Raw genomic sequence first — 24,668 nt, forward strand, 5'->3', positions numbered from 1 at the left:
GACAAATCCTAATCTCGAAATACGCCAACCCAACAAGTACCTTTGGAGACACCTGTAGAGCACCTTTATAATCACCCATTTACGTTGTGACATTTGGTAGCACACAAAGTGTTCCTCCGGTAAACGGGAGTTGCATAATCTCATAGTCATAGGAACATGTATAAGTCATGAAGAAAGCAATAGCAACATACTAAACGATCGGGTGCTAAGCTAACGGAATGGGTCAAGTCAATCACGTCATTCTCCTAATGAGGTGATCTCGTTAATCAAATGGCAACTCATGTAGGAAACATAACCATCTTTGATTAACGAGCTAGTCAAGTAGAGGCATACTAGTGACACTCTGTTTGTCTATGTATTCACACATGTATTATGTTTCCGGTTAATACAATTCTAGCATGAATAATAAACATTTATCATGATATAAGGAAATATATAATACTTTATTATTGCCTCTAGGGCATATTTCCTTCACATATGAGATGTTCCAGGAGTTGAAGTTAATATTTCAAGCAAATGTCCGAATTGAGAGATATGAAGTCTCCAATAAGTTCTACAGCTCCAAGATGGAGGAGAATAGTTCTGTCAGTGAGCATATACTCAAAATGTCTGGGTATAATAATCGCTTGATTCAACTGGGAGTTAATCTTCCGGATGATAGCATCATTGACAGAATTCTCTAATCGCTGCCACCAAGCTACAAGAGCTTCGTGATGAACTATAACATGCAAGGGATGGATAAGACGATTCCCGAGCTCTTCGCAATGCTAAAGGCTGCGGAGGTAGAAATCAAAAAGAGCATCAAGTATTGATGGTCAATAAGACCACCAGTTTCAAGAAAAAGGGCAAAGGAAAGAAGAAGGGGAACTTCAAGAAGAACAGCAAACAAGTTGCTTCTCAGGAGAAGAAACCCAAGTCTAAACCTAAGCCTGAGACTAAGTGCTTCTACTGCAAACAGACTGGTCACTGGAAGCGGAACTGCCCCAAGTATTTGGCGGATAAGAAGGATGACAAGGTGAACAAAGGTATATGTGATATACATGTTATTGATTTGTACCTTGCTAATGCTCGCAGTAGCACCTGGGTATTTGATACTGGTTCTGTTGCTAATATTTGCAACTCGAAACAGGGGCTACGGATTAAGCGAAGATTGTCTAAGGACGAGGTGACGATGCGCGTGGGAAATGGTTCAAAAACGATGAAATCGCGGTCGGCACGCTACCTCTACATCTACCTTCGGGATTAGTTTTAGACCTAAATAATTGTTATTTGGTGCCAGCGTTAAGCATGAACTTTATATCTGGATCTTGTTTGATGCGAGACGGTTATTCATTTAAATCGGAGAATAATGGTTGTTCTATTTATATGAATAATATCTTTTATGGTCATGCACCTTTGAAGAGTGGTCTATTTTTGTTGAATCTCGATAGTAGTGATACACATATTCATAGTATTGAAGCCAAAATATGCAGAGTTGATAATGATAGTGCAACTTATTTGTGGCACTGCCGTTTAGGTCATATCGGTGTAAAGCGCATGAAGAAACTCCATACTGATGGACTTTTGGAACCACTTGATTATGAATCACTTGGTACTTGCGAACCGTGCCCCATGGGCAAGATGACTAAAACGCCGTTCTCCGGAACTATGGAGAGAGCAACAGATTTGTTGGAAATCATACATACAGATGTATGTGGTCCGATGAATGTTGAGGCTCGTGGCGGATATCGTTATTTTCTCACCTTCACAGATGATTTAAGCAGATATGGGTATATCTACTTAATGAAACATAAGTCTGAAACATTTGAAAAGTTCAAAGAATTTCAGAGTGAAGTTGAAAATCATAGTAACAAGAAAATAAAGTTTCTACGATCTGATAGTGGAGGAGAATATTTGAGTTATAAGTTTGGTCTTCATTTGAAACAATGCGGAATAGTTTCGCAACTCACGCCACCCGGAACACCACAGCGTAATGGTGTGTCCGAACGTCGTAATCGTACTCTACTAGATATGGTGCGATCTATGATGTCTCTTACTGATTTACCGCTATTGTTTTGGGGTTATGCTTTAGAGACGGCCGCATTTACGTTAAATAGGGCACCATCAAAATCCATTGAGACGACGCCTTATGAACTGTGGTTTGGCAAGAAACCAAAGTTGTCGTTTCTTAAAGTTTGGGGCTGCGATGCTTATGTGAAAAAACTTCAACCTGATAAGCTCGAATCCAAATCGGAGAAATGTGTCTTCATAGGATACCCAAAGGATACTGTTAGGTACACCTTCTTTCACAGATCCGAAGGCAAGACTTTTGTTGCTAAATTCGGAATCTTTCTGGAGAAGGAGTTTCTCTCGAAAGAAGTGAGTGGGAGGAAAGTAGAACTTGATGACATAATTGTACCTGCTCCCTTATTGGAAAGTAGTTCATCGCAGAAACCGGTTTCTGCGATGCCTACACCAATTAGTGAGGAAGTTAATGATGATGATCATGGAACTTCAGATCAAGGTGTTACTGAACCTCGTAGGTCAACCAGAGTAAGATCCGCACCAGAGTGGTACAGTAATCCTGTTCTGGAGGTTATGTTACTAGAACATGACGAACCTACGAACTATGAAGAAGCGATCGTGAGCCCAGATTCCGCAAAATGGCGTGAGGCCATGAAACCTGAGATGGGATCCATGTACGAGAACAAAGTGTGGAATTTGGTTGACTTGCCCGATGATCGGCAAGCCATTGAGAATAAATGGATCTTCAAGAAGAAGACTGACGCTGACGGTAATGTTACTGTCTATAAAGCTCGACTTGTTGCAAAAGGTTTTCGACAAGTTCAAGGGATTGACTACGATGAGACCTTCTCACCCGTAGCGATGCTTAAGTCTGTCCGAATCATGTTAGCAATTGCCGCATTTTATGATTATGAAATTTGGCAAATGGATGTAAAAACTGTATTCCTGAATTGATTTCTGGAAGAAGAGTTGTATATGATGCAACCGGAAGGTTTTGTCGATCCAAAGGGAGCTAACAAAGTGTGCAAGCTCCAGCGATCCATTTATGGACTGGTGCAAGCCTCTCGGAGTTGGAATAAACGCTTTGATAGTGTGATCAAAGCATTTGGTTTTGTACAGACTTTTGGAGAAGCCTGTATTTACAAGAAAGTGAGTGGGAGCTCTGTAGCATTTCTAATATTATATGTGGATGACATATTGCTGATTGGAAATGATATAGAATTTCTGAATAGCATAAAGGGATACTTGAATAAGAGTTTTTCAATGAAAGACCTCGGTGAAGCTTCGTATATATTGGGCATCAAGATCTATAGAGATAGATCAAGACGCTTAATTGGACTTTCACAAAGCACATACCTTGACAAAGTTTTGAAGAAGTTCAAAATGGATCAAGCAGAGAAAGGGTTCTTGCATGTGTTACAAGGTGTGAAGTTGAGTAAGACTCAATGCCCGACCACTGCAGAAGATAGAGAGAAGATGAAAGATGTTCCCTATGCTTCAGCCATAGGCTCTATCATGTATGCAATGTTGTGTACTAGACCTGATGTGTGCCTTGCTATAAGTTTAGCAGGGAGGTACCAAAGTAATCCAGGAGTGGATCACTGGACAGCGGTCAAGAACATCCTGAAATACCTGAAAAGGACTAAGGATATGTTTCTCGTTTATGGAGGTGACAAAGAGCTCATCGTAAATGGTTACGTTGATGCAAGCTTTGACACTGATCCGGACGATTCTAAATCGCAAACCGGATACGTGTTTACATTGAACGGTGGAGCTGTCAGTTAGTGCAGTTCTAAACAAAGCGTCATGGCGGGATCTACATGTGAAGCGGAGTACATAGCTGCTCCGGAAGCAGCAAATGAAGGAGTCTGGATGAAGGAGTTCATATCCGATCTAGGTGTCATACCTAGTGCATCGGGTCCAATGAAACTCTTTTGTGACAATACTGGTGCAATTGCCTTGGCGAAGGAACCCAGATTTCACAAGAGAACCAAGCACATCAAGAGACGCTTCAATTCCATCCGGGATTTAGTCTAGGTGGGAGACATAGAAATTTGCAAGATACATACGGATCTGAATGTTGCAGACCCGTTGACTAAGCCTCTTCCATGAGCAAAACATGATCGGCACCAAGGCTCCATGGGTGTTAGAATCATTACTGTGTAATCTAGATTATTGAATCTAGTGCAAGTGGGAGACTGAAGGAAATATGCCCTAGAGGCAATAATAAAGTTATTATTTATTTCCTTATATCATGATAAATATTTATTATTCATGCTAGAATTGTATTAACCGGAAACATAATACTTGTGTGAATACATAGACAAACAGAGTGTCACTAGTATGCCTCTACTTGACTAGCTCGTTGATCAAAGATGGTTATGTTTCCTAGCCATAGACATGAGTTGTCATTTGATTAACGAGATCACATCATTAGGAGAATGATGTGATTGACTTGACCCATTCCGTTAGCTTAGCACTCGATCGTTTAGTATGTTGCTATTGCTTTATTCATGACTTATACATGTTCCTATGACTATGAGATTATGCAACTCCCGTTTACCGGAGGAACACTTTGTGTGCTACCAAACGTCACAACGTAACTGGGTGATTATAAAGGTGCTCTACAGGTGTCTCCAAAGGTACTTGTTGGGTTGGCGTATTTCGAGATTAGGATTTGTCACTCCGATTGTCGGAGAGGTATCTCTGGGCTCTCTCGGTAATGCACATCACTTAAGCCTTGCAAGCATTGCAACTAATGAGTTAGTTGTGGGATGTTGTATTACGGAACGAGTAAAGAGACTTGCCGGTAACGAGATTGAACTAGGTATTGAGATATCGACGATCGAATCTCGGGCAAGTAACATACCGATGGCAAAGGGAACAACGTATGTTGGTATGCGGTCTGACCGATAAAGATCTTCGTAGAATATGTGGGAGCCAATATGAGCATCCAGGTTCCGCTATTGGTTATTGACCGGAGACGTGTCTCGGTCATGTCAACATAGTTCTCGAACCCGTAGGGTCCGCACGCTTAACGTTTCGATGACAGTTATATTATGAGTTTATATGTTTTGATGTACCGAAGGTTGTTCGGAGTCCCGGATGTGATCACGGACATGACGAGGAGTCTCGAAATGGTGGAGACATGAAGATGTATATATTGGATGACTATATTCGGACACCGGAATGGTTCCGGGGGTTATCGGATATATACCGAAGTACCGGGGGCTTACCGGAACCCCCCGGAGGCTATTGGGCCTCATGGGCCCAATTGGTGGAAGAGTGTAACGCCCCGGATCCGAGGCGCCAGGTGTCTGCCAGTTATTCGCCGTCCTTGCCATGTCGTGTGCTTGCGTGTTGCATTTTGCCATGTCATCATCTGCATTTCATCTGCATGTTTTTCAAAACTTGCATCCGGTCCTTTTCCCCGTTGTCCGTTTCGCGTTTCGACACTCTCGCACGCGCCCGTCCCCCTCTCAGACCTTGTTTCGTGAGTGGGAGAAAAGCATTCTCGGAATGGGCCCAGATTTGCCGAGTGGCCTTGGTATAGTACCGGTAGACCGCCCGTCAAATTTCGTTCCATTTGGAGGTCGTTTGATGCCCCAACGGTTAACCGCGTAGCCCGAAGCCCCTTCTCTTTGCAGCCCAGCACCCCTCCAAATCAGCCCACTAGCCCATCCAAACCCCCTTCATGCTCTCGGTCGTTCGATCACGATCGTGTGGGCGAAAACAGCACCCCGTTTGGACTCTCCTAGCTCCCTCTACCTACATATATGTGCCCCTCCCCGAAATTTCGCGCAGATGAACCCTAGCCCTGCTCCTCCCGCGCCGCCGGACGAAATCGCCGTTGCCGGACGTGTCCGCCGGACACGTCGCCTCGACCAATCCCGCGTCGCCACCTCAGCGCCGCCGCCCCCGCGCCCAATCCCGAGCCGCCACCTCGCCTCCTCTCTCCTCCCACCGCGCCAGGCCCGCGGGGCCTAGATCCCGCCCGCGCGAGCCCGCGCGCCGCCGCCGCCCTTCGCCGCCCAGCACCGCCGCCCTTCGCCGCCCAGCGCCGCCGCCTCGGTTCCGCGTCGCCGCCCCGACCCCGCCGCCGGTCGCTCCCCGAGCCCCCGCCTTCCGCCGCCGCCGCTGGCCCGCGCGCCCCGGCGCCCGCTCGCCGCCGTCCGCCCGGGCGGCGACCTCGCCCCGTCACCTCACCGACTCCGACCGCCGCCGCCGCTCCCCGCGCCTCCCCCGGCGTCGCGCGCCTCGCCGGAGGTCGCCTCCGTCGCCGGCCGCCGCCTCGTCGCCGGATCCGGCTGGTGGGACGAGATCCACCCGCCCGGCCATCCAAACGCCATCCCGCGACCCGGATCCCTCCGTCCCGCTCCGTCTCTTCCCGCGTTGACTTTTCGCGAGGGTAAATTTCTGCCAAGTCCCAAAATTGTTGCATTATGTTGCTCTGTTCATCATGCCATAACTTCGTGCTTGGTGCTCCGATTCATGCATATAATATATCGAAATGTTCGCCATGAGATGCTCTTCATTTTGTTCCATTATGCCATGTCTGTTTGAGTTCATATTGATGCCTAAATCATCGTTACAAGAGTGCTATATGATGTTAACTGCTGTCTGTTATCGGAACTTGGTGATTTTTCTTTTTCATTGCATTTTGTGTGTGCATCCTATGAGCTTGGTGTCTACATGTGTTTTGACTACATCATGCCATCTTTACAGGGGTGCTTGACTTGTATTTTTGTGATCTATGTGGTGACTAGCACAAGCATGCAAAGTAGCCTCCGTAATGTTGCTGATTTCTGTGACTTAGTGATTTCTGCTAAGTCTGAGTCTGTTATATTTTGTTGCATGTAAATCTGCTGTCACCATGAGTTCTATGCATAATCTGGAGATGTTCACTAAGGATGTTTTGTTATACATGTTATGCTCTATCCATCCATGCCCTGGGTTGTATTTATAACCTGCTGTAGCTTGTTGTAAGCCTGTTAACATGAAGTTCGTTATTGCCATGTGTTTTTCTAGTGATCCATGTACCCTATGAACTTGCTCTTGCCATTCTTAGCTTCATAATAATGCCTTCTTACTGTTGGTTACCTTGCAATGCCATGTAATGCTCTGCAGTGAGTGTTTCAAGCTCACCAACATGCCTACTTATCGTTATTTCTGCCATGCTCTGTTTTTCTTCTAAGTCTGAATCTGTCATATTACTTGCTATGTTTACATGGGTGCCATCATATCTTCTGTGCCTTTTTGGCTCATGAACAGTAAGGGACTTTTGTTCTATGCAATTAGTAGATTCATTTCATGCCTTTGTTTGCTATGATATGTTCCTGTAGCATGTTGTTTGATAGCTCTAAACTTAGCAACCTGATGTTATTTCTGCCATGTTCAGTGAATTCTGCCAAGTCTGTGAACCTGTTATTATTTGTAATTTGCCATGTCTTTTTTAGCATGTTCTATTGATTTCTGGAGATAGCTCAGTGTTCATGTTTTGTAATGCTTTACATGTACATCATGTCCATGCCTTTTGTTTTCATATTGAGTTGCTGTAGCATATTGTTTTGATGCGTTCTAGATGCCTAGTTGCTGTTTTGGACAGATTGTTGCTATATCTTGTTTGGAGTGTATGTGTTGCACCGTTGCTCCGTTTTGAGCATGCTCTATATGAAACTTATCTTGGTGCATCCTTGTTTTGAGGTGTTTGCTTGATGTTTGTATGCATTTTGCATCAATGCCATGTTTAACTTGTTTTGCTCATATCTTCTAGGCCGTAGCTCCGAATCTAATGAACTTTATATGTAACTGTTGGTGATCGTCGCAGAATTTTAAAATTTTCTACGCATCATCAAGATCCATCTATGGAGTTTACTAGCAACGAGGGGAAAGGAGTGCATCTACATACCCTTGTAGATCGCGAGCGGAAGCGTTCAAGTGAACGGGGTTGATGGAGTCGTACTCGTCGTGATCCAAATCACCGATGACCGAGTGCCGAACGGACGGCACCTCCGCGTTCAACACACGTACGGAGCAGCGACGTCTCCTCCTTCTTGATCCAGCAAGGGGGAAGGAGAGGTTGATGGAGATCCAGCAGCACGACGGCGTGGTGGTGGAAGTAGCGGGGATCCTGGCAGGGCTTCGCCAAGCGCAAGCGGGAGAGAGAGGTGTCACGGGAGGGAGAGGGAGGCGCCAGGGGCCAGGGTACAGCAGCCCTCCCCCCTTTATATAGGCCCCCTGGGGGGGCGCCGGCCCCTGGGATCCCATCTACAGGGGGGCGGTGGGCAAGGGGGGAAACTCCCCCCCCCCCCAAGTCAGGTGGGGCGCCCCCCACCCCCAGGGTTTCCAACCCTAGGCGCAGGGGGAGGCCCATGGGGGGAGCACCAGCCCACCAGGGGCTGGTTCCCCTCCCACATCAGCCCATGGGGCCCTCCGGGATAGGTGGCCCCACCTGGTGGACCCCCGGGACCCTTCCGCTGGTCCCGGTACAATACCGATAACCCCCGAAACTTTCCCGGTGGCCGAAACTGGACTTCCTATATATAATTCTTCACCTCCGGACCATTCCGGAACTCCTCGTGACGTCCGGGATCTCATCCGGGACTCCGAACAACTTTCGGGTTTCCGCATACTAATATCTCTACAACCCTAGCGTCACCGAACCTTAAGTGTGTAGACCCTACGGGTTCGGGAGACATGCAAACATGACCGAGACGCCTCTCCGATCAATAACCAACAGCGGGATCTGGATACCCATGTTGGCTCCCACATGTTCCATGATGATCTCATCGGATGAACCACGATGTCGAGGATTCAATAAATCCCGTATACAATTCCCTTTGCCAATCGGTACGTTACTTGCCCGAGATTCGATCGTCGGTATCCCAATACCTTGTTCGATCTCGTTACCGGCAAGTCACTTTACTCGTACCGTAATGCATGATCCCGTGACTAACTCCTTAGTCACATTGAGCTCATTATGATGATGCATTACCGAGTGGGCCCAGAGATACCTCTCCGTCATACGGAGTGACAAATCCCAGTCTCGATCCGTGCCAACTCAACAGACACTTTCGGAGATACCCGTAGTGCACCTTTATAGTCACCCAGTTACGTTGTGACGTTTGGTACACCCAAAGCACTCCTACGGTATCCGGGAGTTGCACGATCTCATGGTCGAAGGAAATGATACTTGACATTGAAAAAGCTCTAGCAAACGAACTACACGATCTTTGTGCTATGCTTAGGATTGGGTCTTGTCCATCACATCATTCTCCTAATGATGTGATCCCGTTATCAGTGACATCCAATGTCCATAGTCAGGAAACCATGACTATCTGTTGATCAACGAGCTAGTCAACTAGAGGCTCACTAGGGACATGTTGTGGTCTATGTATTCACACATGTATTACGATTTCCGGATAACACAATTATAGCATGAACAATAGACAATTATCATGAACAAGGAAATATAATAATAACCATTTTATTATTTCCTCTAGGGCATATTTCCAACAGTCTCCCACTTGCACTAGAGTCAATAATCTAGTTACATTGTGATGAATCGAACACCCATAGAGTTCTGGTGTTGATCATGTTTTGCTCTAGGGAGAGGTTTAGTCAACGGATCTGCTACATTTAGGTCCGTATGTACTTTACAAATATCTATGTCTCCATTCTGAACACTTTCACGAATGGAGTTGAAGCGACGCTTGATATGCCTGGTCTTCCTGTGAAACCTGGGCTCCTTGGCAAGGGCAATAGCTCCAGTGTTGTCACAGAAGAGAGTCATCGGGCCCGACGCATTGGGAATCACCCCTATGTCGGTAATGAACTCCTTCATCCAGATTGCTTCTTGCGCTGCCTCTGAGGCTGCCATGTACTCCGCTTCACATGTAGATCCCGCCACGACACTTTGCTTGCAACTGCACCAGCTTACTGCCCCTCCATTCAAAATATACACGTATCCGGTTTGTTACTTCGAGTCATCCAGATCTGTGTCGAAGCTAGCGTCGACGTAACCCTTTACGACGAGCTCTTCGTCACCTCCATAAACGAGAAACATATCCTTAGTCCTCTTCAGGTACTTCAGGATATTCTTGACCGCTGTCCAGTGTTCCATGCCGGGATTACTTTGGTACCTTCCTACCAAACTTACGGCAAGGTTTACATCAGGTCTGGTACACAACATGGCATACATAATAGACAAGAACCCCTTCTTGGCATACATAATAGGCATAGGGGATGACACTCATCTTTTCTCTATCTTCTGCCGTGGTTGGGCATTGAGCCGTGCTCAATTGCACACCTTGCAATACAGGCAAGAACCCCTTCTTGGACTGATCCATATTGAACTTCTTCAATATCTTGTCAAGGTACGTACTCTGTGAAAGACCAATGAGGCGTCTTGATCTATCTCTATAGATCTTGATGCCTAATATATAAGCAGCTTCTCCAAGGTCCTTCATTGAAAAACACTTATTCAAGTAGGCCTTTATACTTTCCAAGAATTCTATATCATTTCCCATCAATAGTATGTCATCCACATATAATAAGAGAAATGCTACAGAGCTCCCACTCACTTTCTTGTAAACACAGGCTTCTCCATAAGTCTGTGTAAACCCAAACGCTTTGATCATCTCATCAAAACGAATGTTCCAACTCCGAGATGCTTGCACCAGCCCATAGATAGAGCGCTGGAGCTTGCATACCTTGTTAGCATTCTTAGGATCGACAAAACCTTCCGGCTGCATCATATACAATCCTTCCTTAAGAAAGGCGTTAAGGAATGCCGTTTTGACGTCCATTTGCCATATCTCATAATCATAGAATGCGACAATTGCTAACATGATTCGGACGGACTTTAGCTTCACTACGGGTGAGAAAGTCTCATCGTAGTCAACCCCTTGAACTTGTCGATAACCCTTAGCGACAAGTCGAGCCTTATAGATGGTCACATTACCATCCGCGTCTGTCTTCTTCTTAAAGATCCATTTATTTTCTATGGCTCGCCGATCATCGGGCAAGTCAGTCAAAGTCCATACTTCGTTTTCATACATGGATCCTATCTCGGATTTCATGGCTTTTAGCCATTTGTCGGAATCCGGGCCCGCCATCGCTTCTTCATAGTTCGAAGGTTCACCGTTGTCTAACAACATGATTTCCAGGACAGGGTTGCCGTACCACTCTGGTGCGGAACGTGTCCTTGTGGACCTTCGAAGTTCAGCAGTAACTTGATCCGAAGCTTCATGATCATCATCATTAACTTCCTCCCCAGTCGGTGTAGGCACCACAGGAACATCTTCCCGCGCTGCGCTACTTTCCGGTTCGGAAGGGGCGACTATCACCTCATCAAGTTCCACTTTCCTCCCACTTAATTCTTTCGAGAGAGACTCTTTCTCCAGAAAGGACCCGTTCTTGGCAACAAAGATCTTGCCTTCGGATCTGAGGTAGAAGGTATACCCAATGGTTTCCTTAGGGTATCCTATGAAGACGCATTTTTCCGACTTGGGTTCGAGCTTTTCAGGTTGAAGTTTCTTGACATAAGCATCGCATCCCCAAACTTTTAGAAACGACAGCTTAGGTTTCTTCCCAAACCATAATTCATACGGTGTCGTCTCAACGGATTTCGACGGAGCCCTATTTAAAGTGAATGCGGCAGTCTCTAAAGCATAGCCCCAAAATGAGAGCGGTAGATCGGTAAGAGACATCATAGATCGCACCATATCCAATAGAGTGCGATTACGACGTTCGGACACACCATTTCGCTGAGGTGTTCCTGGCGGCGTGAGTTGTGAAACAATTCCACATTTCCTTAAGTGTGTGCCAAATTCATGACTCAAATATTCCCCTCCACGATCTGATCGCAGGAACTTTATTTTCCTGTCACGTTGATTCTCAACCTCACTCTGAAATTCCTTGAACTTTTCAAAGGTTTCAGACTTGTGTTTCATTAGGTAGACATACCCATATGTACTTAAATCATCAGTGAGAGTGAGAACATAACGATAGCCATCGCGAGCCTCAACACTCATTGGACCGCACACATCAGTATGTATGATTTCCAATAAGCTGGTTGCTCGCTCCATTGTTCCGGAGAACGGAGTCTTGGTCATCTTACCCATGAGGCATGGTTCGCACGTGTCAAATGATTCGTAATCAAGAGACTCCAAAAGTCCATCTGCATGGAGCTTCTTCATGCGTTTGACACCAATGTGACCAAGGCGGCAGTGCCACAAGTATGTGGGACTATCGTTATCAACTTTACATCTTTTGGTATTCACACTATGAATATGTGTAACATCACATTCGAGATTCATCAAGAATAAACCATTGACCAGCGGGGCATGACCATAAAACATATCTCTCATATAAATAGAACAACCATTATTCTCGGATTTAAATGAGTAGCCATCTTGAATTAAACGAGATCCAGATACAATGTTAATGCTCAAAGGTGATACTAAATAACAATTATTGAGGTTTAAAACTAATCCCGTAGGTAAATGCAGAGGTAGCGTGCCGACGGCGATCACATCGACCTTGGAACCATTCCCGACGCGCATCGTCACCTCGTCCTTCGCCAGTCTCCGCTTATTCCGCAGCTCCTGTTTTGAGTTACAAATATGAGCAACCGCACCGGTATCAAATACCCAGGAGCTACTACGAGTACTGGTAAGGTACACATCAATTACATGTATATCACATATACCTTTGGTGTTGCCGGCCTTCTTGTCCGCTAAGTATTTGGGGCAGTTCCGCTTCCAGTGACCACTTCCCTTGCAATAAAAGCACTCAGTCTCAGGCTTGGGTCCATTCCTCGGCTTCTTCCTGGCAACTGGCTTACCGGGCGCGGCAACTCCCTTGCCGTCTTTCTTGAAGTTCTTCTTACCCTTGCCTTTCTTGAACTTAGTGGTTTTATTCACCATCAACACTTGATGTTCCTTTTTGATCTCCACCTCCGCTGATTTCAGCATTGAATATACCTCAGGAATGGTCTTTTCCATCCCCTGCATATTGAAGTTCATCACAAAGCTCTTGTAGCTTGGTAGAAGCGACTGAAGGATTCTGTCAATGACCGCGTCATCCGGGAGATTAACTCCTAGCTGAGACAAGCGGTTGTGTAACCCAGACATTCTGAGTATGTGCTCACTGACAGAACTATTTTCCTCCATTTTACAACCGAAGAACTTGTCGGAGACTTCATATCTCTCGACCCGGGCATGAGCTTGGAAAACCATTTTCAGCTCTTCGAACATCTCATATGCTCCATGTTTCTCAAAACGCTTTTGGAGCCCCGGTTCTAAGCTATAAAGCATGCCGCACTGAACGAGGGAGTAATTATCAGCACGTGATTGCCAAGCATTCATAACGTCTTGGTTCTCTGGGATGGGTGCTTCACCTAGCGGTGCTTCTAGGACATAATCTTTCTTGGCAGCTATGAGGATGATCCTCAGGTTCCGGACCCAGTCCGTATAGTTGCTGCCATCATCTTTGAGCTTGGTTTTCTCTAGGAACGCGTTGAAGTTGAGGACAACATGGGCCATTTGATCTACAAGACATATTGTAAAGATTTTAGACTAAGTTCATGATAATTAAGTTCATCTAATCAAATTATTCAATGAACTCCCACTCAGATAGACATCCCTCTAGTCATCTAAGTGAAACATGATCCGAGTTAACTAGGCCGTGTCCGATCATCACGTGAGACGGACTAGTCAAGATCGGTGAACATCTCCATGTTGATCGTATCTTCTATACGACTCATGCTCGACCTTTCGGTCTTCCGTGTTCGAAGGCCATGTCTGTACATGCTAGGCTCGTCAAGTCAACCTAAGTGTATTCCGTGTGTTCTGAGGCCATGTCTGTACATGCTAGGCTCGTCAACACCCGTTGTATGCGAACGTTAGAATCTATCACACCCGATCATCACGTGGTGCTTCGAAACAACGAACCTTCGCAACGGTGCACAGTTAGGGGGAACACTTTCTTGAAATTATTATAAGGGATCATCTTACTTACTACCGTCGTTCTAAGCAAATAAGATGCAAAACATGATAAACATCACATGTAATCAAATAGTGACATGATATGGCCAATATCATTTTGCTCCTTTGATCTCCATCTTCGGGGCGCCATGATCATCTTTGTCACCGGCATGACACCATGATCTCCATCATCGTGTCTTCATGAAGTTGTCACGCCAACGATTACTTCTACTTCTATGGCTAACGCGTTTAGCAATAAAGTAAAGTAATTTACATGGCGTTATTCAATGACACGTAGGTCATACAAAAAATAAAGACAACTCCTATGGCTCCTGCCGGTTGTCATACTCATCGACATGCAAGTCATGATTCCTATTACAAGAATATGATCAATCTCATACATCACATATATCTCATTCATCACATCCTTTTGGCCATATCACATCACAAGGCACATGCTGCAAAAACAAGTTAGACGTCCTCTAATTGTTGTTGCAAGTTTTTACGTGGCTTCTATAGGTTTCTAGCAAGAACATTTCTTACCTACGTAAAACCACAACGTGATATGCCAATTTCTATTTACCCTTCATAAGGACCCTTTTCATCGAATTCGTTCCGACTAAAGTGGGAGAGACAGACACCCGCTAGCCACCTTATGCAACTAGTGCATGTCAGTCGGTGGAACCTGTCTCACGTAAGCGTACGTGTAAGGTCGGTCCGGGCCGCTTCATCCCACAATACCGCCGAAACAAGATAAGACTAGTAGTGGCAAGAAAAATTGACAACATCTACGCCCACAACTGCTTTGTAATCTACTCGTGCATAGTAACTACGCATAGGCCTGGCTCTGATACCACTGTTGGTGATCGTTGCAGAATTTTAAAATTTTCTATGCATCACCAAGATCCATCTATGGAGTTTACTAGCAACGAGGGGAAAGGAGTGCATCTACATACCCTTGTAGATCACGAGCGGAAGCGTTCAAGTGAACGGTCTTGATGGAGTCGTACTCGTCGTGATCCAAATCACCGATGAGCGAGTGCCGAACGGACGGCACCTCCGCGTTCAACACACGTACGGAGCAGCGACGTCTCCTCCTTCTTGATCCAGCAAGGGGGAAAGAGAGGTTGATGGAGATCCAGCAGCACGACGGCGTGGTGGTGGAAGTAGCGGGGATCCCGGCAGGGCTTCGCCAAGCGCAAGCGGGAGAGAGAGGTGTCACGGGAGGGAGAGGGAGGCGCCAGGGGCCAGGGTACAGCAGCCCTCCCCCCTTTATATAGGCCCCCTGGGGGGGCGCCGGCCCCTGGGATCCCATCTACAGGGGGGCGGCGGGCAAGGGGGGAAACTCCCCCCCCCCAAGTCAGGTGGGGCGCCCCCACCCCCAGGGTTTCCAACCCTAGGCGCAGGGGGAGGCCCATGGGGGGCGCACCAGCCCACCAGGGGCTGGTTCCCCTCCCACTTCAGCCCATGGGGCCCTCCGGGATAGGTGGCCCCACCTGGTGGACCCCCGGGACCCTTCCGGTGGTCCCGGTACAATACCGATAACCCCCAAAACTTCCCCGGTGGCCGAAACTGGACTTCCTATATATAGTTCTTCACCTCCGGACCATTCCGGAACTCCTCGTGACGTCCGGGATCTCATCCGGGACTCCGAACAACTTTCGGGTTTCCGCATACTAATATCTCTACAACCCTAGCGTCACCGAACCTTAAGTGTGTAGACCCTACGGGTTCGGGAGACATGCAGACATGACCGAGACGCCTCTCCGGTCAATAACCAACAGCGGGATCTGGATACCCATGTTGGCTCCCACATGTTCCATGATGATCTCATCGGATGAACCATGATGTCGAGGATTCAATCAATCCCGTATACAATTCCCTTTGCCAATCGGTACGTTACTCGCCCGAGATTCGATCGTCGGTATCCCAATACCTTGTTCAATCTCGTTACCGGCAAGTCACTTTACTCGTACCGTAATGCATGATCCTGTGACTAACTCTTTAGTCACATTGAGCTCATTATGATGATGCATTACCGAGTGGGCCCAGAGATACCTCTCCGTCATACGGAGTGCCAAATCCCAGTCTCGATCCGTGCCAACTCAACAGACACTTTCGGAGATACCCGTACTGCACCTTTATAGTCACCCAGTTATGTTGTGACGTTTGGTACACCCAAAGCACTCCTACGGTATCCGGGAGTTGCACGATCTCATGGTCTAAGGAAATGATACTTGACATTGAAAAAGCTCTAGCAAACGAACTACACGATCTTTGTGCTATGCTTAGGATTGGGTCTTGTCCATCACATCATTCTCCTAATGATGTGATCCCGTTATCAATGACATCCAATGTCCATAGTCAGGAAACCATGTCCATCTGTTGATCAACGAGCTAGTCAACTAGAGGCTCACTAGGGACATGTTGTGGTCTATGTATTCACACATGTATTACGATTTCCGGATAACACAATTATAGCATGAACAATAGACAATTATCATGAACAAGGAAATATAATAATAACCATTTTATTATTGCCTCTAGGGCATATTTCCAACAGTAACTTGACTAGAATTTCGTGTAGATCATCTTGGTGCATCTTAACTTGCTGTTTAACAACTTGAACATAAGGTTTATTCAGATCTGGACCAATTTCGAAATTTGCATATGAGGACTTACCGGATTTGTTATATGTTGTTTCCGGCCTCATTTAAACTTTCTTTGATGTGTTGTTCTTGTATGCATCATCTCTTGTCATGAGTAGCTTCATGTAGCCCTGTCATGCATCATACTTGGTTGAGCTTCATGTCTTGTTTATGTGTGGTGTGTTTACCATGTTGTGTGCTTCTACTCGATAGTTCCCGTGTCGTTGCGATCGTGAGTATTCGTTCATCTTCGTGGCTTCATCTTCTTCATGGACTCGTTCTTCTTCCTAGCGGGATTTCAGGCAAGATGATCGTCACCTTGGATCTCATTACTATCATTGCTATGCTAGTTGCTTCGTTCTATCGCTTTGCTGCGCTACCTATTCACTTGCTCTTGAAGCCTCCCAAATTGCCATGAAACCACCTCTAACCTTTGTCACCCTTCCTAGCAAAACTTTGTTTGGCTATGTTACCGCTTTGCTCAGCCCCTCTTATAGCGTTGCTAGTTGTAGGTGAAGATGAAGTTTACTCCATGTTGGATTATGTTTGTGTTGGGATATCACAATATCTCTTATATTATTAATGCATCTATATACTTGGTAAAGGGTGGAAGGCTCGTCCTTATGCCTGGTGTTTTGTTCCACTCTTGCCGCCCTAGTTTCCGTCATGCCGGTGTTATGTTCCTTGATTTTGCGTCCCTTACGCGGTTGGGTGATTTATGGGACCCCCTTGACAGTTCGCTTTGAATAAAACTCTTCCAGCAAGGCCCAACCTTGGTTTTACATTTGCCTCACCTAGTCTTTTCCCTTGGGAGTCGCGCTCCCGAGGTTCATCTTTATTTTGACCCCCCGGGCCAGTGCTTCTCTAAGTGCAGGGCCCCTCGTGGAAACTCGAGGTCTGGTTTTATTCGTAGGATGTCTCATCCGGTGTTGCCTTGAGAACGAGATATGTGCAGCTCCTATCGGGATTGTCGGCACATCGGGCGGCTTTGCTGGCCTTGGTTTACCATTGTCGAAATGTCTTGTAACCGGGATTCCGAGACTGATCGGGTCTTCCCGGGAGAAGGAATATCCTTCGTTGACCGTGAGAGCTTATAATGGGCTAAGTTGGGACACCCCTGGAGGGTATAAACTTTCGAGAGCGTGCCCGCGGTTATGTGGCAGATGGGAATTTGTTAATGTCCGGTTGTAGAGAACTTGACACTTGACTTAACTAAAACGCATCAACCGCGTGTGTAGCCGTGATGGTCTCTTTTTGGCGGAGTCCGGGAAGTGAACGCGGTTTCTGGGTTATGTTTGACATAAGTAGGAGTTCAGGATCACTTCTTGATCTTTACTAGTTGACGACCGTTCCTTTGCTTCTCTTCTCGCTCTTATTTGCGTAAGTTAGCCACCATACATTGCTTAGTCGCTGCTGCAACCTCACCATTTTACCCCTTCCTTACCCATTACGCTTTGCTAGTCTTGATACCCATGGTAATGGGATTGCTGAGTCCTCGTGGCTCACAGATTACTACAACAACAGTTGCAGGTACAGGTTTTGCGATGATCATGACGCGAGAGCGATGTTACTTGTTTTGGCGTTCTTCTTCTGCTTCCTCTTCGATCAGGGGATAGGTTCCAGGTCGGCAGCCTGGGCTAGCAGGGTGGATGTCGTTTGAGCTTCTGGTTGTGTTTCATCCGTAGTCGGATGTTGATCTTATGTATGATGTATTGATGTATTCTTGCGGCATGTGTATGCCTTGTATGTATCCCCATCTATTATGTAATGTTGATGTAATGATATCCACCTTGCAAAAGCGTGTCAATATGCGGTTCTATCCTTGGTGGGACCTTCGAGTCTCTTTAGGATAGTTTCGCATATTGGACGTGACAAGTTGGTATCAGAGCCTCGACCGACCCTAGGAGCCCCCTTGATTGATCGTGTAGTTTGGCCGTTGTTGAGTCTAGAAGAAAACTTTTTCTGAGTCTAGTTATATCGGAGAGTAGGAATTCTTTTTACTCCTCAGCCCCTTCGTCGCTCTGGTGAGAAATCTTGACGTAGGTGTTTTGAACTATTCCTCTTCCCCTTAGAAAATTTTCTTTAGGATCACGCGGTTAGCTTTTGTTCGTTGTCCATCCTCTTTTCAATCCGGTGCACCTCTCTTCGAGTGGTTTCGTTCCTCGTCATCTTTTGCTAGATTAATCCTCATCTCTTTTCAACCGATGTTGTTCCCTGTCCGAAGTTGTCCTTGTTTTTCCCACCCGCCCACCCTTTTTCTTCTTGGAACCGGAGTCCGTAATCGAGTATCCATCCTACTCGTGCGAAGTTTTTGCATTTTCTCCTCAATCATTTCAATCGGTGCTTTCTCTTCAAGTTATTCGTCGGTTCTCCCTTCCAAGTTGCCTTTGTTTTTTTTCCGCCCTCCCACCCCTTTAATTCCCGAAGTCTGAGCCTCTATTTCATTCATGCGGAGTATCTTCAGTCTTTTATCAATTATTTCAACCGGTGAATTCCCGTCTCGTTTGACATTCTTCATCTCTTTTCTTCTCCGATGGATTCAATTCCAATTTTCGGTAGTGATTATATTCCTTCCTCGGCTCAAATGTTTCCCGTTGCTCGTTCCCTTCTCGTCATTTAATCGTTCCGGAGTGATGAAGACATCTCAGGAGATTTGTTTGTGTTCGAATTAATTCGAGGTTATCACCTCATTCAAATAGTTCAATTGTTCCGGTGCATCATCTATCTGTTCAACAGTCCTTTTTTAATGGTGTTTTCTTTTAGTGGGCCCTAACCCACAGGTCTTTTCCCAGGATCTTACCTGACTCTTCTAATTTCCCGGAGCTATTCTCAAATCCTTTTCGAAGTTTGACGTAAGTATGAATTTCATCAGTCAGATGCTTCTCCAAGATCGCTTTCAAATTCTTTCATGATCGGGTCAACCTTTTCCTCCTTTCATTCTCCCGGAGTATCTCATCAATTTTGGTGTTGTTTCTCATCGTCATTCTCAACATTTGAGGACCGAAGAAGAGTTTCTTTTAAATCTTTCCCGTTCTCTCGGAAATTCGAGGTGCTAGTTCGATGGTTATCCTATCAAATTGTTACAAGTCGTGCAATTATTTTCACCCATCCGGAGTATTTCAGGAGTTGTTTTCCGTCTCAATTACCCGGAGGCCTCCAATTCAGATGATTTCTTCGTTCTAAGTTTTCAAATCCGTTCTCCAATTATTCTATATTTGTGCCCCTTCATTCGTTTACATATTCTTCCGGTGCTTCGTTCAAGTATGCTTCAATCAGCTTGCGATCTCTTCTTTCAATTGCATTTTGATTCCCTCAAGTATATTCGTGCTTTTCCTATTTTCCCGGTGAGTCATTCTCCTTCGTCATTCAATTTTGAATTCCTACGGTGGCTCGTTCAAGTTTCTTTCTGTTGTTATCATATCAATTCATTCGTTCTTTCCGAATCCTACTGGTGGTTCGTGAAGACTTTCCCAAATTTTTGCGCTATATCCCCCCCTTAATCTTTCCAACGAGAATAAGTAGTATGCAAATCCATTGTTTCTCATCAATTTAATTGGTGGAGGATAAGCATAACGTAATTCTTATTCTTCTTTCTTCATGTGGATTAATCTCTTCTTTTCGGATATTGATCATCTCATCACATTCTCGGTTCAAAGTGTTTGCATCTTTTCTTTTCCGGAGTTCTAAGCTTCTCGCCGATTTCGTCGCGAACCTCCATCCTAATCATCGCAAGGATTAATCTTATCCCTTTTCTTCCTTCAATTTTTTATCACGTCATTCTTTTGTTACCGGAGTTCATCACAGTGGCTCGTCATGATTTAATTTATTCTTCAAGTGTTCATCAAGATTCTTGTTCAAGGATTTCTAGTATCTTTTCTTCTTGCGTCTTGGGGTGCAATTAATTCTCCGTATTCTTTTGAAGTGGAGTTTTGCATTTCTTCGTTCCTCTCAGCTATTCAATTTTTTCCGCTTGTGGTAGGTTACCACCTCATAATTTTGAGATGTTATCCATAAGTCCACAACAAGCTTATTCTTTTGTTGTTGAATTACCAACAACTCCGTTAAATGTTTCCTTCTAAGGATGCTCTCTATTTCATTCGTGGTAGAAGTTGTCATCTTCTTCACCGTTCTTCTCATTCCACTCTTTCAAGTCTTCCGGAGGTTTTGTGTTGTTCCTCAAGTCAAGTATCGTTCCATTTCTCAAGTTCATGTTCTATTCTTTCCTTGTTTCAGCCGGAGTGCTTCCTAAATCCTTTCAGTCTTATTCGTTTCTTATCTCGTTCTAACCGGAGTGGTTTCAGAGTCTATCTGATTCCGTGAGCATTTGATTCTCGTCATTCTCGTCGTTCCTCTTTTCTTCTCGAGTGTTCTTGACGTTGTTCATCCTCACTGTTTTGTTCTTATTTCACCTCATCCCTTTTTCCCTCCGTCTTGGTCCTAAGATCTCGGGACGAGATCTCTTGTTAGTGGAGGAGTGTTGTAACGCCCCGGATCCGATGCGCCAGGTTTCTACCAGTTATTCGCCGTCCTTGCCATGTCATGTGCTTGCGTGTTGCATTTTGCCATGTCATCATCTGCATTTCATCTGCATGTTTTTCAAAACTTGCATCCGGTCCTTTTCCCCGTTGTCCGTTTCGCGTTCCGACACTCTCGCACGCGCCCGTCGCCCCTCTCAGACCTTGTTTCGTGAGTGGGAGAAAAGCATTCTCAGAATGGGCTGAGATTTGCCGAGTGGCCTTGGTATAGTACCGGTAGACCGCCCGTCAAATTGCGTTCCATTTGGAGGTCGTTTGATGCCCCAACGGTTAACCGCGTAGCCCGAAGCCCCTTCTCTTTGCAGCCCAGCACCCCTCCAAATCAGCCCACTAGCCCATGCAAACCCCCTCCATGCTCTCGGTCGTTCGATCACGATCGTGTGGGCGAAAACCGCACCCCGTTTGGACTCTCCTAGCTCCCTCTACCTACATATATGTGCCCCTCCACGAAATTTCGCGCAGATGAACCCTAGCCCTGCTCCTCCCGCGCCGCCGGAAGAAATCGCCGTCGCCGGACGTGTCCGCCGGACACGTCGCCTCGACCAATCCCGTGCCGCCAACTCAGCGCCGCCGCCCCCGCGCCCAATCCCGAGCCGCCACCTCGCCTCCTCTCTCCTCCCACCGCGCCAGTCCCGCGGGGCCCAGATCCGGCCCGCGCGAGCCCGCGCGCGCCGCCGCCCTTCGCCGCCCAGCGCCGCCGCCTCGATTCCGCGTCGCCGCCCCGACCCCGCCGCCGGTCGCTCCCCGAGCCGCCGCCTTCCGCCGCCGTCGCTGGCCCGCGCGCCCCGGCGCCCGCTCGCCGCCGTCCGCCCGGCCGGCGACCTCGCCCTGTCGCCTCACCGACTCCGACCGCCGCCACCGACCGTCCGCGACCCGCCGCCGCTCCCCGCGCCTCCCCCGACGTCGCGCGCCTCGCCGGAGGTCGCCTCCGTCGCCGGCCGCCGCCTCGTCGCCGGATCCGGCTGGTGGGACGAGATCCACCCGCCCGGGCATCCAAACGCCGTCCCGCGACCCGGATCCCTCCGTCCCGCTCCGTCTCGTCCCGCGTTGACTTTTCATGAGGGTAAATTTCTGCTAAGTCCCGAAATTGTTGCATTATGTTGCTCTGTTCATCATGCCATAACTTCGTGCTCGGTGCTCCGATTCATGCATATAATATATCAAATGTTCGCCATGAGATGCTATTCATTTTGTTCCATTATGCCATGTCTGTTTGAGTTCATAATAATGCCTAAATCATTGTCGCAAGAGTGCTATATGATGTTAACTGCTGTCTGTTATCAGAACTTGGTGATTTGTCTTTTTCATTGCATTTTGTGTGTGCATCCTATGAGCTTGGTGTCTACATGTGTTTTGACTACATCATGCTATACTTACAGGGGTGATTGACTTGTATTTTTTTGATCTATGTGGTGACTAGCACAAGCATGCAAAGTAGCCTCCATAATGTTGCTGATTTCTGTGAATGATTTCTGCTAAGTCTGAGTCTGTTATATTTTGTTGCCATGTAAATCTGCTATCACCATGAGTTCTATGTATAATCTGGAGATGTTCACTAAGGATGTTTTGTTATACATGTTATGCTCTATCCATCCATGCCCTTGGTTTTATTTATAGCCTGCTGTAACTTGTTGTAATCTTGCTCCAAACTTGCTAAATAATGTTGCTGTCAGCCTGTTAACATGAAGTTCGTTATTGCCATGTGTTTTTCTAGTGATCCATTTACCCTATAAACTTTCTCTTGCCATTCTTAGCTTCATAATAATTCCTTCTTACTTTTGGTTACCTTGCCATGCCATGTAATGCTCCGCGGTGAGTGGTTCAAGCTCACCAACATGCCTACTTATCATTATTTCTGCCATGCTCTGTTTTTCTTCTGTCTGAATCTGTCATATTAGTTGCTATGTTTACATGGGTGCCATCATATCTTCTGTGCCTTTTTGGCTCGTGATCAGTAAGGGACTTTTGTTCTATGCAATTAGTAGATTCATTTCCTGCCTTTGTTTGCTATGATATGTTCCTGTAGCATGTTCTTTGATAGCTCTAAACTTAGCAACCTAATGTTATTTCTGCCATGTTCAGTGAATTCTGCTCAGTCTGTGAACCTGTTATTATTTGCAATCTTGCCATGTCTTTTTGAGCATGTTCTATTGATTTTTGGAGATAGCTCAGTGTTCATGTTTTGTAATGCTTTACCTGTACACCATATACATGCCGTTTTGTTTTTATGTTGAGTTGCTGTAGCATATTGTTTTGATGCTTTCTAGATGCCTAGTTGCTGTTTTGGACAGATTGTTGCTATATCTTGTTTGGAGTGTATGTGTTGCACTGTTGCTCCGTTTTGAGCATGCTCTATATGAAACTTTCTTAGAATTGCATGTAGTTTCATATTATCTTGTTGCATCCTTGTTTTGAGGTGTTTGCTTGATGTTTGTATGCATTTTGCATCAATGCCATGTTTAACTTGTTTTGCTCATATCTTCTAGGCCGTAGCTCCGAATCTAATGAACTTTATATGTAACTTGACTAGAATTTCGTGTAGATCATCTTCGTGCATCTTAACTTGCTGTTTAACAACATGAACATAAGGTTTATTCAGATCTGGACCAATTTCGAAATTTGCATATGAGGACTTGCCGGATTTGTTATATGTTGTTTCCGGCCTCATTTAAACTTGCTTTGATGTGTTAATCTTGTATGCATCATCTCTTGTCATGAGTAGCTTCATGTAGCCTTGTCATGCATCATACTTGGTTGAGCTTCATGTCTTGTTTATGCGTGGTGTGTTTACCATGTTGTGTGCTTCTTCTCGATAGTTCCCGTGTCGTTGCGATCGTGAGTATTCGTTCGTCTTCGTGGCTTCATCTTCTTCATGGACTCGTTCTTCTTTCTAGCGGGATTTCAGGCAAGATGACCGTCACCTTGGATCTCATTACTATCATTGCTATGCTAGTTGCTTCGTTCTATCGCTTTGCTGCGCTACCTATTCACTTGCTCTTCAAGCCTCCCAAATTGCCATGAAACCACCTCTAACCTTTGTCACCCTTCCTAGCAAACCTTTGTTTGTCTATTTTACCGCTTTGCTCAGCCCCTCTAATAGCGTTGCTAGTTGCAGGTGAAGATGAAGTTTACTCCATGTTGGATTATGTTTATGTTGGGATATCACAATATCTCTTATATTATTAATGCATCTATATACTTGGTAAAGGGTGGAAGGCTCGGCCTTATGCCTGGTGTTTTGTTCTACTCTTGCCGCCCTAGTTTCCGTCATAGCGGTGTTATGTTCCTTGATTTTGCGTCCCTTACGCGTTTGGTGATTTATGGGACCCCCTTGACAGTTCGCTTTGAATAAAACTCTTCCAGTAAGGCCCAACCTTGGTTTTACATTTGCCTCACCTAGTCTTTTCCCTTGGGAGTCGCGCTCCCAAGGTTCATCTTTATTTTGACCCCCCCGGGCCAGTGCTTCTCTAAGTGCTGGTCTGAACTGAGTAGAC

This window comes from Aegilops tauschii, chromosome 6, assembly GCF_002575655.3.
Source record: "Aegilops tauschii subsp. strangulata cultivar AL8/78 chromosome 6, Aet v6.0, whole genome shotgun sequence".
NCBI lineage: Eukaryota > Viridiplantae > Streptophyta > Magnoliopsida > Poales > Poaceae > Aegilops > Aegilops tauschii.